An 18,585-nucleotide genomic window follows, 5' to 3' on the forward strand; every position below is an offset into this window, starting at 1 on the left:
CGCAGGTATATAAAGGCTCAGAGCCTATTATGACACGCGCAGCCAGCGTTCCATTGCCACATTCCGTCTACTGCAGGCGGGATACCTGGATGGCTGAATGTCACTGAGAAGCTCACAGAGACCGCCATAAGCAACAGTTTAAAAGAATGCCACAGACTAATCAACCAAACTTTTTGGGTTGGTTTCTCTTTTATAGTCTGCAGGCATTAAATGAAAGAAGTCAGTGTTCCAGCAGAGGGAGACAACGTTTCAGAAAAGGCATTGTAGCAAACCAAAAAAGAAATTTTAAGCGCAGCAGAGTAACCAGCTCACATACCTGTTAGCTCAGGTGAGTTTAAAAGGCTGCTGTTGATAACAAGGGCATTTGCTAAATAGATGGTGTGTGTGCAACAATATACTGAAAGGTCAATTATATTGTGCAGCTTATCTCACCACCTGTAGTTATTTAGGTGAAAGCTCCAAAATGCTTGCCTAATATGTCTGTTTATCCAAAAGGAAGTATAGAGGGAGAGCTAGATAGATAGCATTGCATTACATTACATTACATGGCAATGCAATGCACAGTTGCTGAAGTTGAACCAAAATGAGCTTGTCATCTGGCTTCTGCAACTTTTAACATGAAAAATCCAATGAGGAGAAGAAAAGCAAAGCCAAAGAGTCCATCCCAAAATCCGACAAACAAGCAAAATGAACAAAAAGCATTGAATTCAATTCTTTCTGATTTTAGAAACTGCATTAAAGAAGGGGTGCACCGGTCCTGGAGATACTGCAATACCAGGTCAATGCGTGGAGTGGACAGAGCAAGCTCTTTTTCCATCTCCCTGTTCTAAAAATCCATTTAATATATGGTCCCCAGATAGGGGACGTATCAGATATTAAACTGATAAGAACAGATACTACACTTGATCTTAGCCAAAAGGCCGAGAAGCGATAACCAGAATTGGTTTCCGACTACGGTGCCACCCAAGGATTCTGAAAAGTCCATTTGTGGAGATGGCCACCTGGACTCCCGTTAAGAAGACATGCTGTCAACCTCTAGATCCCTCACATGCCTGCACTTTTCGGCTTGCTGCTGCTGCAATCCACGCGTTTTAGATCTGCATAACTCCACCTCTTTTAGCACAGTACCCTCAACCCCCGGCTGTTCCCACCCGCCTCAACACCGTTGGAAGGGAGGAGAACCAATTAAGGCGGGGGGGGGGGTGGAACGAGCAGCTGTCTACCCTTAGCAGGAGGGTTGCTGATTAATTACCTCTCCTGCTGCTGCTGCTGCTGGCTGTCCAGCAGCAGACTGAAGGTGGCTGCTGCTGTGCGCAGGTATATAAAGGCTCAGAGCCTATTATGACACGCGCAGCCAGCGTTCCATTGCCACATTCCGTCTACTGCAGGCGGGATACCTGGATGGCTGAATGTCACTGAGAAGCTCACAGAGACCGCCATAAGCAACAGTTTAAAAGAATGCCACAGACTAATCAACCAAACTTTTTGGGTTGGTTTCTCTTTTATAGTCTGCAGGCATTAAATGAAAGAAGTCAGTGTTCCAGCAGAGGGAGACAACGTTTCAGAAAAGGCATTGTAGCAAACCAAAAAAGAAATTTTAAGCGCAGCAGAGTAACCAGCTCACATACCTGTTAGCTCAGGTGAGTTTAAAAGGCTGCTGTTGATAACAAGGGCATTTGCTAAATAGATGGTGTGTGTGCAACAATATACTGAAAGGTCAATTATATTGTGCAGCTTATCTCACCACCTGTAGTTATTTAGGTGAAAGCTCCAAAATGCTTGCCTAATATGTCTGTTTATCCAAAAGGAAGTATAGAGGGAGAGCTAGATAGATAGCATTGCATTACATTACATTACATGGCAATGCAATGCACAGTTGCTGAAGTTGAACCAAAATGAGCTTGTCATCTGGCTTCTGCAACTTTTAACATGAAAAATCCAATGAGGAGAAGAAAAGCAAAGCCAAAGAGTCCATCCCAAAATCCGACAAACAAGCAAAATGAACAAAAAGCATTGAATTCAATTCTTTCTGATTTTAGAAACTGCATTAAAGAAGGGGTGCACCGGTCCTGGAGATACTGCAATACCAGGTCAATGCGTGGAGTGGACAGAGCAAGCTCTTTTTCCATCTCCCTGTTCTTAAAATCCATTTAATATATGGTCCCCAGATAGGGGACGTATCAGATATTAAACTGATAAGAACAGATACTACACTTGATCTTAGCCAAAAGGCCGAGAAGCGATAACCAGAATTGGTTTCCGACTACGGTGCCACCCAAGGATTCTGAAAAGTCCATTTGTGGAGATGGCCACCTGGACTCCCGTTAAGAAGACATGCTGTCAACCTCTAGATCCCTCACATGCCTGCACTTTTCGGCTTGCTGCTGCTGCAATCCACGCGTTTTAGATCTGCATAACTCCACCTCTTTTAGCACAGTACCCTCAACCCCCGGCTGTTCCCACCCGCCTCAACACCGTTGGAAGGGAGGAGAACCAATTAAGGCGGGGGGGGGGGTGGATCGAGCAGCTGTCTACCCTTAGCAGGAGGGTTGCTGATTAATTACCTCTCCTGCTGCTGCTGCTGCTGGCTGTCCAGCAGCAGACTGAAGGTGGCTGCTGCTGTGCGCAGGTATATAAAGGCTCAGAGCCTATTATGACACGCGCAGCCAGCGTTCCATTGCCACATTCCGTCTACTGCAGGCGGGATACCTGGATGGCTGAATGTCACTGAGAAGCTCACAGAGACCGCCATAAGCAACAGTTTAAAAGAATGCCACAGACTAATCAACCAAACTTTTTGGGTTGGTTTCTCTTTTATAGTCTGCAGGCATTAAATGAAAGAAGTCAGTGTTCCAGCAGAGGGAGACAACGTTTCAGAAAAGGCATTGTAGCAAACCAAAAAAGAAATTTTAAGCGCAGCAGAGTAACCAGCTCACATACCTGTTAGCTCAGGTGAGTTTAAAAGGCTGCTGTTGATAACAAGGGCATTTGCTAAATAGATGGTGTGTGTGCAACAATATACTGAAAGGTCAATTATATTGTGCAGCTTATCTCACCACCTGTAGTTATTTAGGTGAAAGCTCCAAAATGCTTGCCTAATATGTCTGTTTATCCAAAAGGAAGTATAGAGGGAGAGCTAGATAGATAGCATTGCATTACATTACATTACATGGCAATGCAATGCACAGTTGCTGAAGTTGAACCAAAATGAGCTTGTCATCTGGCTTCGGCAACTTTTAACATGAAAAATCCAATGAGGAGAAGAAAAGCAAAGCCAAAGAGTCCATCCCAAAATCCGACAAACAAGCAAAATGAACAAAAAGCATTGAATTCAATTCTTTCTGATTTTAGAAACTGCATTAAAGAAGGGGTGCACCGGTCCTGGAGATACTGCAATACCAGGTCAATGCGTGGAGTGGACAGAGCAAGCTCTTTTTCCATCTCCCTGTTCTAAAAATCCATTTAATATATGGTCCCCAGATAGGGGACGTATCAGATATTAAACTGATAAGAACAGATACTACACTTGATCTTAGCCAAAAGGCCGAGAAGCGATAACCAGAATTGGTTTCCGACTACGGTGCCACCCAAGGATTCTGAAAAGTCCATTTGTGGAGATGGCCACCTGGACTCCCGTTAAGAAGACATGCTGTCAACCTCTAGATCCCTCACATGCCTGCACTTTTCGGCTTGCTGCTGCTGCAATCCACGCGTTTTAGATCTGCATAACTCCACCTCTTTTAGCACAGTACCCTCAACCCCCGGCTGTTCCCACCCGCCTCAACACCGTTGGAAGGGAGGAGAACCAATTAAGGCGGGGGGGGGGGGTGGATCGAGCAGCTGTCTACCCTTAGCAGGAGGGTTGCTGATTAATTACCTCTCCTGCTGCTGCTGCTGCTGGCTGTCCAGCAGCAGACTGAAGGTGGCTGCTGCTGTGCGCAGGTATATAAAGGCTCAGAGCCTATTATGACACGCGCAGCCAGCGTTCCATTGCCACATTCCGTCTACTGCAGGCGGGATACCTGGATGGCTGAATGTCACTGAGAAGCTCACAGAGACCGCCATAAGCAACAGTTTAAAAGAATGCCACAGACTAATCAACCAAACTTTTTGGGTTGGTTTCTCTTTTATAGTCTGCAGGCATTAAATGAAAGAAGTCAGTGTTCCAGCAGAGGGAGACAACGTTTCAGAAAAGGCATTGTAGCAAACCAAAAAAGAAATTTTAAGCGCAGCAGAGTAACCAGCTCACATACCTGTTAGCTCAGGTGAGTTTAAAAGGCTGCTGTTGATAACAAGGGCATTTGCTAAATAGATGGTGTGTGTGCAACAATATACTGAAAGGTCAATTATATTGTGCAGCTTATCTCACCACCTGTAGTTATTTAGGTGAAAGCTCCAAAATGCTTGCCTAATATGTCTGTTTATCCAAAAGGAAGTATAGAGGGAGAGCTAGATAGATAGCATTGCATTACATTACATTACATGGCAATGCAATGCACAGTTGCTGAAGTTGAACCAAAATGAGCTTGTCATCTGGCTTCTGCAACTTTTAACATGAAAAATCCAATGAGGAGAAGAAAAGCAAAGCCAAAGAGTCCATCCCAAAATCCGACAAACAAGCAAAATGAACAAAAAGCATTGAATTCAATTCTTTCTGATTTTAGAAACTGCATTAAAGAAGGGGTGCACCGGTCCTGGAGATACTGCAATACCAGGTCAATGCGTGGAGTGGACAGAGCAAGCTCTTTTTCCATCTCCCTGTTCTAAAAATCCATTTAATATATGGTCCCCAGATAGGGGACGTATCAGATATTAAACTGATAAGAACAGATACTACACTTGATCTTAGCCAAAAGGCCGAGAAGCGATAACCAGAATTGGTTTCCGACTACGGTGCCACCCAAGGATTCTGAAAAGTCCATTTGTGGAGATGGCCACCTGGACTCCCGTTAAGAAGACATGCTGTCAACCTCTAGATCCCTCACATGCCTGCACTTTTCGGCTTGCTGCTGCTGCAATCCACACGTTTTAGATCTGCATAACTCCACCTCTTTTAGCACAGTACCCTCAACCCCCGGCTGTTCCCACCCGCCTCAACACCGTTGGAAGGGAGGAGAACCAATTAAGGCGGGGGGGGGGGGTGGAACGAGCAGCTGTCTACCCTTAGCAGGAGGGTTGCTGATTAATTACCTCTCCTGCTGCTGCTGCTGCTGGCTGTCCAGCAGCAGACTGAAGGTGGCTGCTGCTGTGCGCAGGTATATAAAGGCTCAGAGCCTATTATGACACGCGCAGCCAGCGTTCCATTGCCACATTCCGTCTACTGCAGGCGGGATACCTGGATGGCTGAATGTCACTGAGAAGCTCACAGAGACCGCCATAAGCAACAGTTTAAAAGAATGCCACAGACTAATCAACCAAACTTTTTGGGTTGGTTTCTCTTTTATAGTCTGCAGGCATTAAATGAAAGAAGTCAGTGTTCCAGCAGAGGGAGACAACGTTTCAGAAAAGGCATTGTAGCAAACCAAAAAAGAAATTTTAAGCGCAGCAGAGTAACCAGCTCACATACCTGTTAGCTCAGGTGAGTTTAAAAGGCTGCTGTTGATAACAAGGGCATTTGCTAAATAGATGGTGTGTGTGCAACAATATACTGAAAGGTCAATTATATTGTGCAGCTTATCTCACCACCTGTAGTTATTTAGGTGAAAGCTCCAAAATGCTTGCCTAATATGTCTGTTTATCCAAAAGGAAGTATAGAGGGAGAGCTAGATAGATAGCATTGCATTACATTACATTACATGGCAATGCAATGCACAGATGCTGAAGTTGAACCAAAATGAGCTTGTCATCTGGCTTCTGCAACTTTTAACATGAAAAATCCAATGAGGAGAAGAAAAGCAAAGCCAAAGAGTCCATCCCAAAATCCGACAAACAAGCAAAATGAACAAAAAGCATTGAATTCAATTCTTTCTGATTTTAGAAACTGCATTAAAGAAGGGGTGCACCGGTCCTGGAGATACTGCAATACCAGGTCAATGCGTGGAGTGGACAGAGCAAGCTCTTTTTCCATCTCCCTGTTCTAAAAATCCATTTAATATATGGTCCCCAGATAGGGGACGTATCAGATATTAAACTGATAAGAACAGATACTACACTTGATCTTAGCCAAAAGGCCGAGAAGCGATAACCAGAATTGGTTTCCGACTACGGTGCCACCCAAGGATTCTGAAAAGTCCATTTGTGGAGATGGCCACCTGGACTCCCGTTAAGAAGACATGCTGTCAACCTCTAGATCCCTCACATGCCTGCACTTTTCGGCTTGCTGCTGCTGCAATCCACGCGTTTTAGATCTGCATAACTCCACCTCTTTTAGCACAGTACCCACAACCCCCGGCTGTTCCCACCCGCCTCAACACCGTGGGAAGGGAGGAGAACCAATTAAGGCGGGGGGGGGGGTGGAACGAGCAGCTGTCTACCCTTAGCAGGAGGGTTGCTGATTAATTACCTCTCCTGCTGCTGCTGCTGCTGGCTGTCCAGCAGCAGACTGAAGGTGGCTGCTGCTGTGCGCAGGTATATAAAGGCTCAGAGCCTATTATGACACGCGCAGCCAGCGTTCCATTGCCACATTCCGTCTACTGCAGGCGGGATACCTGGATGGCTGAATGACACTGAGAAACTCACAGAGACCGCCATAAGCAACAGTTTAAAAGAATGCCACAGACTAATCAACCAAACTTTTTGGGTTGGTTTCTCTTTTATAGTCTGCAGGCATTAAATGAAAGAAGTCAGTGTTCCAGCAGAGGGAGACAACGTTTCAGAAAAGGCATTGTAGCAAACCAAAAAAGAAATTTTAAGCGCAGCAGAGTAACCAGCTCACATACCTGTTAGCTCAGGTGAGTTTAAAAGGCTGCTGTTGATAACAAGGGCATTTGCTAAATAGATGGTGTGTGTGCAACAATATACTGAAAGGTCAATTATATTGTGCAGCTTATCTCACCACCTGTAGTTATTTAGGTGAAAGCTCCAAAATGCTTGCCTAATATGTCTGTTTATCCAAAAGGAAGTATAGAGGGAGAGCTAGATAGATAGCATTGCATTACATTACATTACATGGCAATGCAATGCACAGTTGCTGAAGTTGAACCAAAATGAGCTTGTCATCTGGCTTCTGCAACTTTTAACATGAAAAATCCAATGAGGAGAAGAAAAGCAAAGCCAAAGAGTCCATCCCAAAATCCGACAAACAAGCAAAATGAACAAAAAGCATTGAATTCAATTCTTTCTGATTTTAGAAACTGCATTAAAGAAGGGGTGCACCGGTCCTGGAGATACTGCAATACCAGGTCAATGCGTGGAGTGGACAGAGCAAGCTCTTTTTCCATCTCCCTGTTCTAAAAATCCATTTAATATATGGTCCCCAGATAGGGGACGTATCAGATATTAAACTGATAAGAACAGATACTACACTTGATCTTAGCCAAAAGGCCGAGAAGCGATAACCAGAATTGGTTTCCGACTACGGTGCCACCCAAGGATTCTGAAAAGTCCATTTGTGGAGATGGCCACCTGGACTCCCGTTAAGAAGACATGCTGTCAACCTCTAGATCCCTCACATGCCTGCACTTTTCGGCTTGCTGCTGCTGCAATCCACGCGTTTTAGATCTGCATAACTCCACCTCTTTTAGCACAGTACCCTCAACCCCCGGCTGTTCCCACCCGCCTCAACACCGTTGGAAGGGAGGAGAACCAATTAAGGCGGGGGGGGGTGGAACGAGCAGCTGTCTACCCTTAGCAGGAGGGTTGCTGATTAATTACCTCTCCTGCTGCTGCTGCTGCTGGCTGTCCAGCAGCAGACTGAAGGTGGCTGCTGCTGTGCGCAGGTATATAAAGGCTCAGAGCCTATTATGACACGCGCAGCCAGCGTTCCATTGCCACATTCCGTCTACTGCAGGCGGGATACCTGGATGGCTGAATGTCACTGAGAAGCTCACAGAGACCGCCATAAGCAACAGTTTAAAAGAATGCCACAGACTAATCAACCAAACTTTTTGGGTTGGTTTCTCTTTTATAGTCTGCAGGCATTAAATGAAAGAAGTCAGTGTTCCAGCAGAGGGAGACAACGTTTCAGAAAAGGCATTGTAGCAAACCAAAAAAGAAATTTTAAGCGCAGCAGAGTAACCAGCTCACATGCCTGTTAGCTCAGGTGAGTTTAAAAGGCTGCTGTTGATAACAAGGGCATTTGCTAAATAGATGGTGTGTGTGCAACAATATACTGAAAGGTCAATTATATTGTGCAGCTTATCTCACCACCTGTAGTTATTTAGGTGAAAGCTCCAAAATGCTTGCCTAATATGTCTGTTTATCCAAAAGGAAGTATAGAGGGAGAGCTAGATAGATAGCATTGCATTACATTACATTACATGGCAATGCAATGCACAGTTGCTGAAGTTGAACCAAAATGAGCTTGTCATCTGGCTTCTGCAACTTTTAACATGAAAAATCCAATGAGGAGAAGAAAAGCAAAGCCAAAGAGTCCATCCCAAAATCCGACAAACAAGTAAAATGAACAAAAAGCATTGAATTCAATTCTTTCTGATTTTAGAAACTGCATTAAAGAAGGGGTGCACCGGTCCTGGAGATACTGCAATACCAGGTCAATGCGTGGAGTGGACAGAGCAAGCTCTTTTTCCATCTCCCTGTTCTAAAAATCCATTTAATATATGGTCCCCAGATAGGGGACGTATCAGATATTAAACTGATAAGAACAGATACTACACTTGATCTTAGCCAAAAGGCCGAGAAGCGATAACCAGAATTGGTTTCCGACTACGGTGCCACCCAAGGATTCTGAAAAGTCCATTTGTGGAGATGGCCACCTGGACTCCCGTTAAGAAGACATGCTGTCAACCTCTAGATCCCTCACATGCCTGCACTTTTCGGCTTGCTGCTGCTGCAATCCACGCGTTTTAGATCTGCATAACTCCACCTCTTTTAGCACAGTACCCTCAACCCCCGGCTGTTCCCACCCGCCTCAACACCGTTGGAAGGGAGGAGAACCAATTAAGGCGGGGGGGGGGTGGAACGAGCAGCTGTCTACCCTTAGCAGGAGGGTTGCTGATTAATTACCTCTCCTGCTGCTGCTGCTGCTGGCTGTCCAGCAGCAGACTGAAGGTGGCTGCTGCTGTGCGCAGGTATATAAAGGCTCAGAGCCTATTATGACACGCGCAGCCAGCGTTCCATTGCCACATTCCGTCTACTGCAGGCGGGATACCTGGATGGCTGAATGTCACTGAGAAGCTCACAGAGACCGCCATAAGCAACAGTTTAAAAGAATGCCACAGACTAATCAACCAAACTTTTTGGGTTGGTTTCTCTTTTATAGTCTGCAGGCATTAAATGAAAGAAGTCAGTGTTCCAGCAGAGGGAGACAACGTTTCAGAAAAGGCATTGTAGCAAACCAAAAAAGAAATTTTAAGCGCAGCAGAGTAACCAGCTCACATACCTGTTAGCTCAGGTGAGTTTAAAAGGCTGCTGTTGATAACAAGGGCATTTGCTAAATAGATGGTGTGTGTGCAACAATATACTGAAAGGTCAATTATATTGTGCAGCTTATCTCACCACCTGTAGTTATTTAGGTGAAAGCTCCAAAATGCTTGCCTAATATGTCTGTTTATCCAAAAGGAAGTATAGAGGGAGAGCTAGATAGATAGCATTGCATTACATTACATTACATGGCAATGCAATGCACAGTTGCTGAAGTTGAACCAAAATGAGCTTGTCATCTGGCTTCTGCAACTTTTAACATGAAAAATCCAATGAGGAGAAGAAAAGCAAAGCCAAAGAGTCCATCCCAAAATCCGACAAACAAGCAAAATGAACAAAAAGCATTGAATTCAATTCTTTCTGATTTTAGAAACTGCATTAAAGAAGGGGTGCACCGGTCCTGGAGATACTGCAATACCAGGTCAATGCGTGGAGTGGACAGAGCAAGCTCTTTTTCCATCTCCCTGTTCTAAAAATCCATTTAATATATGGTCCCCAGATAGGGGACGTATCAGATATTAAACTGATAAGAACAGATTTTTTTTTTTTTTTTTTCGAAAGCCCGAATTCGTGTACAAAACCCGAGTGCGCTTAAAAAAGTGACAAGTGCCACAAAAAAAGTGCACTAGGATGCTGGTCTTCTTGAAACCCTCTCCAAAAGGAGAAGGGTCCCCCAAACCATTCCCCGTCCCTCCGAGCCAGAAGGCCACAGCGAGGAACAGGGACAAATAGCCACCTCCAGCCAGAGCCAGAGGCAACCCAATCCTACCCCCAGCACCTGCCCGAGTTCTCACCCGAGCAAGGCACTGGTAGCCAAAGACTGTGCTCCCCTCCCAGAAGAGGGGAGCCAACAACGCTCTCCTCCCGAAAGAGGAGAGCCAGGGGGGTTCAGGGGGGAGCGGAACCTGATGGCCACACACTCCCCCCCTAGACCTGCCAAGAGAGGAACCCGTAAGGGAACCGCATCCCGACAAAATCCTAGTAAGGACGTGGACACACGTGAAAAAGTGGACACACAGTGACAAAAAAAATTAAATAAATAGTGAAGGTTTCACAGTATAATACTGCCCGGACCTTAGACCGGGAATTGAAAAATTCCCCATCCTAAGGCCAGAAGGCCCGGAATAAGGGTGTGTGCAAAGAAAGAAAATTTGAAGTGCTTGTGCAAATGTGCCATAAACTCAAGTGGGGTTCCCAATCCCAGTGAGTTAAGACACCCCAGGGTCACCACTCCTGGGGCACTTCACACTTCGGGCTTTCGATCTTCCCCGGCCCAATGGCGTCGATCCTGGGGGGCCATGCTTTCCACCAGATGACTATATTAGCCACCTGGCGTACTAACAAGCGCCTAAACCCCAGTGTGCATAATGTATCAATCTACTAGGGCGGCCAACATCCAAAACCGCCTTTTCGAAAGATACTACACTTGATCTTAGCCAAAAGGCCGAGAAGCGATAACCAGAATTGGTTTCCGACTACGGTGCCACCCAAGGATTCTGAAAAGTCCATTTGTGGAGATGGCCACCTGGACTCCCGTTAAGAAGACATGCTGTCAACCTCTAGATCCCTCACATGCCTGCACTTTTCGGCTTGCTGCTGCTGCAATCCACGCGTTTTAGATCTGCATAACTCCACCTCTTTTAGCACAGTACCCTCAACCCCCGGCTGTTCCCACCCGCCTCAACACCGTTGGAAGGGAGGAGAACCAATTAAGGCGGGGGGGGGTGGAACGAGCAGCTGTCTACCCTTAGCAGGAGGGTTGCTGATTAATTACCTCTCCTGCTGCTGCTGCTGCTGGCTGTCCAGCAGCAGACTGAAGGTGGCTGCTGCTGTGCGCAGGTATATAAAGGCTCAGAGCCTATTATGACACGCGCAGCCAGCGTTCCATTGCCACATTCCGTCTACTGCAGGCGGGATACCTGGATGGCTGAATGTCACTGAGAAGCTCACAGAGACCGCCATAAGCAACAGTTTAAAAGAATGCCACAGACTAATCAACCAAACTTTTTGGGTTGGTTTCTCTTTTATAGTCTGCAGGCATTAAATGAAAGAAGTCAGTGTTCAGCAGAGGGAGACAACGTTTCAGAAAAGGCATTGTAGCAAACCAAAAAAGAAATTTTAAGCGCAGCAGAGTAACCAGCTCACATACCTGTTAGCTCAGGTGAGTTTAAAAGGCTGCTGTTGATAACAAGGGCATTTGCTAAATAGATGGTGTGTGTGCAACAATATACTGAAAGGTCAATTATATTGTGCAGCTTATCTCACCACCTGTAGTTATTTAGGTGAAAGCTCCAAAATGCTTGCCTAATATGTCTGTTTATCCAAAAGGAAGTATAGAGGGAGAGCTAGATAGATAGCATTGCATTACATTACATTACATGGCAATGCAATGCACAGTTGCTGAAGTTGAACCAAAATGAGCTTGTCATCTGGCTTCTGCAACTTTTAACATGAAAAATCCAATGAGGAGAAGAAAAGCAAAGCCAAAGAGTCCATCCCAAAATCCGACAAACAAGTAAAATGAACAAAAAGCATTGAATTCAATTCTTTCTGATTTTAGAAACTGCATTAAAGAAGGGGTGCACCGGTCCTGGAGATACTGCAATACCAGGTCAATGTGTGGAGTGGACAGAGCAAGCTCTTTTTCCATCTCCCTGTTCTAAAAATCCATTTAATATATGGTCCCCAGATAGGGGACGTATCAGATATTAAACTGATAAGAACAGATACTACACTTGATCTTAGCCAAAAGGCCGAGAAGCGATAACCAGAATTGGTTTCCGACTACGGTGCCACCCAAGGATTCTGAAAAGTCCATTTGTGGAGATGGCCACCTGGACTCCCGTTAAGAAGACATGCTGTCAACCTCTAGATCCCTCACATGCCTGCACTTTTCGGCTTGCTGCTGCTGCAATCCACGCGTTTTAGATCTGCATAACTCCACCTCTTTTAGCACAGTACCCTCAACCCCCGGCTGTTCCCACCCGCCTCAACACCGTTGGAAGGGAGGAGAACCAATTAAGGCGGGGGGGGGGGTGGAACGAGCAGCTGTCTACCCTTAGCAGGAGGGTTGCTGATTAATTACCTCTCCTGCTGCTGCTGCTGCTGGCTGTCCAGCAGCAGACTGAAGGTGGCTGCTGCTGTGCGCAGGTATATAAAGGCTCAGAGCCTATTATGACACGCGCAGCCAGCGTTCCATTGCCACATTCCGTCTACTGCAGGCGGGATACCTGGATGGCTGAATGTCACTGAGAAGCTCACAGAGACCGCCATAAGCAACAGTTTAAAAGAATGCCACAGACTAATCAACCAAACTTTTTGGGTTGGTTTCTCTTTTATAGTCTGCAGGCATTAAATGAAAGAAGTCAGTGTTCCAGCAGAGGGAGACAACGTTTCAGAAAAGGCATTGTAGCAAACCAAAAAAGAAATTTTAAGCGCAGCAGAGTAACCAGCTCACATACCTGTTAGCTCAGGTGAGTTTAAAAGGCTGCTGTTGATAACAAGGGCATTTGCTAAATAGATGGTGTGTGTGCAACAATATACTGAAAGGTCAATTATATTGTGCAGCTTATCTCACCACCTGTAGTTATTTAGGTGAAAGCTCCAAAATGCTTGCCTAATATGTCTGTTTATCCAAAAGGAAGTATAGAGGGAGAGCTAGATAGATAGCATTGCATTACATTACATTACATGGCAATGCAATGCACAGTTGCTGAAGTTGAACCAAAATGAGCTTGTCATCTGGCTTCTGCAACTTTTAACATGAAAAATCCAATGAGGAGAAGAAAAGCAAAGCCAAAGAGTCCATCCCAAAATCCGACAAACAAGCAAAATGAACAAAAAGCATTGAATTCAATTCTTTCTGATTTTAGAAACTGCATTAAAGAAGGGGTGCACCGGTCCTGGAGATACTGCAATACCAGGTCAATGCGTGGAGTGGACAGAGCAAGCTCTTTTTCCATCTCCCTGTTCTAAAAATCCATTTAATATATGGTCCCCAGATAGGGGACGTATCAGATATTAAACTGATAAGAACAGATTTTTTTTTTTTTTTTTTCGAAAGCCCGAATTCGTGTACAAAACCCGAGTGCGCTTAAAAAAGTGACAAGTGCCACAAGAAAAGTGCACTAGGATGCTGGTCTTCTTGAAACCCTCTCCAAAAGGAGAAGGGTCCCCCAAACCATTCCCCGTCCCTCCGAGCCAGAAGGCCACAGCGAGGAACAGGGACAAATAGCCACCTCCAGCCAGAGCCAGAGGCAACCCAATCCTACCCCCAGCACCTGCCCGAGTTCTCACCCGAGCAAGGCACTGGTAGCCAAAGACTGTGCTCCCCTCCCAGAAGAGGGGAGCCAACAACGCTCTCCTCCCGAAAGAGGAGAGCCAGGGGGGTTCAGGGGGGAGCGGAACCTGATGGCCACACACTCCCCCCCTAGACCTGCCAAGAGAGGAACCCGTAAGGGAACCGCATCCCGACAAAATCCTAGTAAGGACGTGGACACACGTGAAAAAGTGGACACACAGTGACAAAAAAAATTAAATAAATAGTGAAGGTTTCACAGTATAATAATGCCCGGACCTTAGACCGGGAATTGAAAAATTCCCCATCCTAAGGCCAGAAGGCCCGGAATAAGGGTGTGTGCAAAGAAAGAAAATTTGAAGTGCTTGTGCAAATGTGCCATAAACTCAAGTGGGGTTCCCAATCCCAGTGAGTTAAGACACCCCAGGGTCACCACTCCTGGGGCACTTCACACTTCGGGCTTTCGATCTTCCCCGGCCCAATGGCGTCGATCCTGGGGGGCCATGCTTTCCACCAGATGACTATATTAGCCACCTGGCGTACTAACAAGCGCCTAAACCCCAGTGTGCATAATGTATCAATCTACTAGGGCGGCCAACATCCAAAACCGCCTTTTCGAAAGATACTACACTTGATCTTAGCCAAAAGGCCGAGAAGCGATAACCAGAATTGGTTTCCGACTACGGTGCCACCCAAGGATTCTGAAAAGTCCATTTGTGGAGATGGCCACCTGGACTCCCGTTAAGAAGACATGCTGTCAACCTCTAGATCCCTCACATGCCTGCACTTTTCGGCTTGCTGCTGCTGCAATCCACGCGTTTTAGATCTGCATAACTCCACCTCTTTTAGCACAGTACCCTCAACCCCCGGCTGTTCCCACCCGCCTCAACACCGTTGGAAGGGAGGAGAACCAATTAAGGCGGGGGGGGGTGGAACGAGCAGCTGTCTACCCTTAGCAGGAGGGTTGCTGATTAATTACCTCTCCTGCTGCTGCTGCTGGCTGTCCAGCAGCAGACTGAAGGTGGCTGCTGCTGTGCGCAGGTATATAAAGGCTCAGAGCCTATTATGACACGCGCAGCCAGCGTTCCATTGCCACATTCCGTCTACTGCAGGCGGGATACCTGGATGGCTGAATGTCACTGAGAAGCTCACAGAGACCGCCATAAGCAACAGTTTAAAAGAATGCCACAGACTAATCAACCAAACTTTTTGGGTTGGTTTCTCTTTTATAGTCTGCAGGCATTAAATGAAAGAAGTCAGTGTTCAGCAGAGGGAGACAACGTTTCAGAAAAGGCATTGTAGCAAACCAAAAAAGAAATTTTAAGCGCAGCAGAGTAACCAGCTCACATACCTGTTAGCTCAGCTGAGTTTAAAAGGCTGCTGTTGATAACAAGGGCATTTGCTAAATAGATGGTGTGTGTGCAACAATATACTGAAAGGTCAATTATATTGTGCAGCTTATCTCACCACCTGTAGTTATTTAGGTGAAAGCTCCAAAATGCTTGCCTAATATGTCTGTTTATCCAAAAGGAAGTATAGAGGGAGAGCTAGATAGATAGCATTGCATTACATTACATTACATGGCAATGCAATGCACAGTTGCTGAAGTTGAACCAAAATGAGCTTGTCATCTGGCTTCTGCAACTTTTAACATGAAAAATCCAATGAGGAGAAGAAAAGCAAAGCCAAAGAGTCCATCCCAAAATCCGACAAACAAGCAAAATGAACAAAAAGCATTGAATTCAATTCTTTCTGATTTTAGAAACTGCATTAAAGAAGGGGTGCACCGGTCCTGGAGATACTGCAATACCAGGTCAATGCGTGGAGTGGACAGAGCAAGCTCTTTTTCCATCTCCCTGTTCTAAAAATCCATTTAATATATGGTCCCCAGATAGGGGACGTATCAGATATTAAACTGATAAGAACAGATACTACACTTGATCTTAGCCAAAAGGCCGAGAAGCGATAACCAGAATTGGTTTCCGACTACGGTGCCACCCAAGGATTCTGAAAAGTCCATTTGTGGAGATGGCCACCTGGACTCCCGTTAAGAAGACATGCTGTCAACCTCTAGATCCCTCACATGCCTGCACTTTTCGGCTTGCTGCTGCTGCAATCCACGCGTTTTAGATCTGCATAACTCCACCTCTTTTAGCACAGTACCCTCAACCCCCGGCTGTTCCCACCCGCCTCAACACCGTTGGAAGGGAGGAGAACCAATTAAGGCGGGGGGGGTGGAACGAGCAGCTGTCTACCCTTAGCAGGAGGGTTGCTGATTAATTACCTCTCCTGCTGCTGCTGCTGCTGGCTGTCCAGCAGCAGACTGAAGGTGGCTGCTGCTGTGCGCAGGTATATAAAGGCTCAGAGCCTATTATGACACGCGCAGCCAGCGTTCCATTGCCACATTCCGTCTACTGCAGGCGGGATACCTGGATGGCTGAATGTCACTGAGAAGCTCACAGAGACCGCCATAAGCAACAGTTTAAAAGAATGCCACAGACTAATCAACCAAACTTTTTGGGTTGGTTTCTCTTTTATAGTCTGCAGGCATTAAATGAAAGAAGTCAGTGTTCCAGCAGAGGGAGACAACGTTTCAGAAAAGGCATTGTAGCAAACCAAAAAAGAAATTTTAAGCGCAGCAGAGTAACCAGCTCACATACCTGTTAGCTCAGGTGAGTTTAAAAGGCTGCTGTTGATAACAAGGGCATTTGCTAAATAGATGGTGTGTGTGCAACAATATACTGAAAGGTCAATTATATTGTGCAGCTTATCTCACCACCTGTAGTTATTTAGGTGAAAGCTCCAAAATGCTTGCCTAATATGTCTGTTTATCCAAAAGGAAGTATAGAGGGAGAGCTAGATAGATAGCATTGCATTACATTACATTACATGGCAATGCAATGCACAGTTGCTGAAGTTGAACCAAAATGAGCTTGTCATCTGGCTTCTGCAACTTTTAACATGAAAAATCCAATGAGGAGAAGAAAAGCAAAGCCAAAGAGTCCATCCCAAAATCCGACAAACAAGCAAAATGAACAAAAAGCATTGAATTCAATTCTTTCTGATTTTAGAAACTGCATTAAAGAAGGGGTGCACCGGTCCTGGAGATACTGCAATACCAGGTCAATGCGTGGAGTGGACAGAGCAAGCTCTTTTTCCATCTCCCTGTTCTAAAAATCCATTTAATATATGGTCCCCAGATAGGGGACGTATCAGATATTAAACTGATAAGAACAGATACTACACTTGATCTTAGCCAAAAGGCCGAGAAGCGATAACCAGAATTGGTTTCCGACTACGGTGCCACCCAAGGATTCTGAAAAGTCCATTTGTGGAGATGGCCACCTGGACTCCCGTTAAGAAGACATGCTGTCAACCTCTAGATCCCTCACATGCCTGCACTTTTCGGCTTGCTGCTGCTGCAATCCACGCGTTTTAGATCTGCATAACTCCACCTCTTTTAGCACAGTACCCTCAACCCCCGGCTGTTCCCACCCGCCTCAACACCGTTGGAAGGGAGGAGAACCAATTAAGGCGGGGGGGGGGGGGGGTGGAACGAGCAGCTGTCTACCCTTAGCAGGAGGGTTGCTGATTAATTACCTCTCCTGCAGCTGCTGCTGCTGGCTGTCCAGCAGCAGACTGAAGGTGGCTGCTGCTGTGCGCAGGTATATAAAGGCTCAGAGCCTATTATGACACGCGCAGCCAGCGTTCCATTGCCACATTCCGTCAACTGCAGGCGGGATACCTGGATGGCTGAATGTCACTGAGAAGCTCACAGAGACCGCCATAAGCAACAGTTTAAAAGAATGCCACAGACTAATCAACCAAACTTTTTGGGTTGGTTTCTCTTTTATAGTCTGCAGGCATTAAATGAAAGAAGTCAGTGTTCCAGCAGAGGGAGACAACGTTTCAGAAAAGGCATTGTAGCAAACCAAAAAAGAAATTTTAAGCGCAGCAGAGTAACCAGCTCACATACCTGTTAGCTCAGGTGAGTTTAAAATGCTGCTGTTGATAACAAGGGCATTTGCTAAATAGATGGTGTGTGTGCAACAATATACTGAAAGGTCAATTATATTGTGCAGCTTATCTCACCACCTGTAGTTATTTAGGTGAAAGCTCCAAAATGCTTGCCTAATATGTCTGTTTATCCAAAAGGAAGTATAGAGGGAGAGCTAGATAGATAGCATTGCATTACATTACATTACATGGCAATGCAATGCACAGTTGCTGAAGTTGAACCAAAATGAGCTTGTCATCTGGCTTCTGCAACTTTTAACATGAAAAATCCAATGAGGAGAAGAAAAGCAAAGCCAAAGAGTCCATCCCAAAATCCGACAAACAAGCAAAATGAACAAAAAGCATTGAATTCAATTCTTTCTGATTTTAGAAACTGCATTAAAGAAGGGGTGCACCGGTCCTGGAGATACTGCAATACCAGGTCAATGCGTGGAGTGGACAGAGCAAGCTCTTTTTCCATCTCCCTGTTCTAAAAATCCATTTAATATATGGTCCCCAGATAGGGGACGTATCAGATATTAAACTGATAAGAACAGATACTACACTTGATCTTAGCCAAAAGGCCGAGAAGCGATAACCAGAATTGGTTTCCGACTACGGTGCCACCCAAGGATTCTGAAAAGTCCATTTGTGGAGATGGCCACCTGGACTCCCGTTAAGAAGACATGCTGTCAACCTCTAGATCCCTCACATGCCTGCACTTTTCGGCTTGCTGCTGCTGCAATCCACGC

The 18,585-nt window shown here is 45.6% G+C and overlaps 13 non-coding genes and 2 pseudogenes across 13 annotated transcripts; all 15 read right to left on the minus strand.

Moving 5' to 3' along the window:
• Positions 1-741: 741 nt before the first annotated feature.
• On the minus strand, positions 742-932 carry LOC141189089 (U2 spliceosomal RNA). Its single transcript, XR_012263160.1, has one exon. It is a non-coding gene; the product is annotated as a U2 spliceosomal RNA (small nuclear RNA).
• Positions 933-2,053: 1,121 nt separating this feature from the next.
• Positions 2,054-2,244, minus strand: LOC141184554 (U2 spliceosomal RNA). The gene has a single exon (XR_012259298.1). It is a non-coding gene; the product is annotated as a U2 spliceosomal RNA (small nuclear RNA).
• Positions 2,245-3,365: 1,121 nt separating this feature from the next.
• Positions 3,366-3,556, minus strand: LOC141189090 (U2 spliceosomal RNA). The gene has a single exon (XR_012263161.1). It is a non-coding gene; the product is annotated as a U2 spliceosomal RNA (small nuclear RNA).
• A 1,122-nt stretch (positions 3,557-4,678) lies between these two features.
• Positions 4,679-4,869, minus strand: LOC141189091 (U2 spliceosomal RNA). Its single transcript, XR_012263162.1, has one exon. It is a non-coding gene; the product is annotated as a U2 spliceosomal RNA (small nuclear RNA).
• A 1,122-nt stretch (positions 4,870-5,991) lies between these two features.
• Positions 5,992-6,182, minus strand: LOC141189092 (U2 spliceosomal RNA). Its single transcript, XR_012263163.1, has one exon. It is a non-coding gene; the product is annotated as a U2 spliceosomal RNA (small nuclear RNA).
• A 1,121-nt stretch (positions 6,183-7,303) lies between these two features.
• LOC141189093 (U2 spliceosomal RNA) lies at positions 7,304-7,494 on the minus strand. The gene has a single exon (XR_012263164.1). It is a non-coding gene; the product is annotated as a U2 spliceosomal RNA (small nuclear RNA).
• Positions 7,495-8,613: 1,119 nt separating this feature from the next.
• On the minus strand, positions 8,614-8,804 carry LOC141189094 (U2 spliceosomal RNA). The gene has a single exon (XR_012263165.1). It is a non-coding gene; the product is annotated as a U2 spliceosomal RNA (small nuclear RNA).
• A 1,120-nt stretch (positions 8,805-9,924) lies between these two features.
• Positions 9,925-10,107, minus strand: LOC141185959 (U2 spliceosomal RNA). The gene has a single exon (XR_012260536.1). It is a non-coding gene; the product is annotated as a U2 spliceosomal RNA (small nuclear RNA).
• Positions 10,108-10,904: 797 nt separating this feature from the next.
• On the minus strand, positions 10,905-10,996 carry LOC141186236 (U2 spliceosomal RNA; annotated as a pseudogene).
• Positions 10,997-12,114: 1,118 nt separating this feature from the next.
• LOC141184691 (U2 spliceosomal RNA) lies at positions 12,115-12,305 on the minus strand. The gene has a single exon (XR_012259423.1). It is a non-coding gene; the product is annotated as a U2 spliceosomal RNA (small nuclear RNA).
• A 1,121-nt stretch (positions 12,306-13,426) lies between these two features.
• Positions 13,427-13,609, minus strand: LOC141185960 (U2 spliceosomal RNA). The gene has a single exon (XR_012260537.1). It is a non-coding gene; the product is annotated as a U2 spliceosomal RNA (small nuclear RNA).
• Positions 13,610-14,406: 797 nt separating this feature from the next.
• Positions 14,407-14,498, minus strand: LOC141186237 (U2 spliceosomal RNA; annotated as a pseudogene).
• A 1,115-nt stretch (positions 14,499-15,613) lies between these two features.
• LOC141189096 (U2 spliceosomal RNA) lies at positions 15,614-15,804 on the minus strand. The gene has a single exon (XR_012263167.1). It is a non-coding gene; the product is annotated as a U2 spliceosomal RNA (small nuclear RNA).
• Positions 15,805-16,922: 1,118 nt separating this feature from the next.
• Positions 16,923-17,113, minus strand: LOC141189097 (U2 spliceosomal RNA). The gene has a single exon (XR_012263168.1). It is a non-coding gene; the product is annotated as a U2 spliceosomal RNA (small nuclear RNA).
• A 1,125-nt stretch (positions 17,114-18,238) lies between these two features.
• On the minus strand, positions 18,239-18,429 carry LOC141189098 (U2 spliceosomal RNA). Its single transcript, XR_012263169.1, has one exon. It is a non-coding gene; the product is annotated as a U2 spliceosomal RNA (small nuclear RNA).
• Positions 18,430-18,585: the final 156 nt, after the last annotated feature.

This window comes from Phyllobates terribilis, unplaced genomic scaffold (assembly GCF_046119375.1).
Source record: "Phyllobates terribilis strain yellow unplaced genomic scaffold, ASM4611937v1 Scaffold_40__1_contigs__length_11209783, whole genome shotgun sequence".
Lineage (NCBI taxonomy): Eukaryota > Metazoa > Chordata > Amphibia > Anura > Dendrobatidae > Phyllobates > Phyllobates terribilis.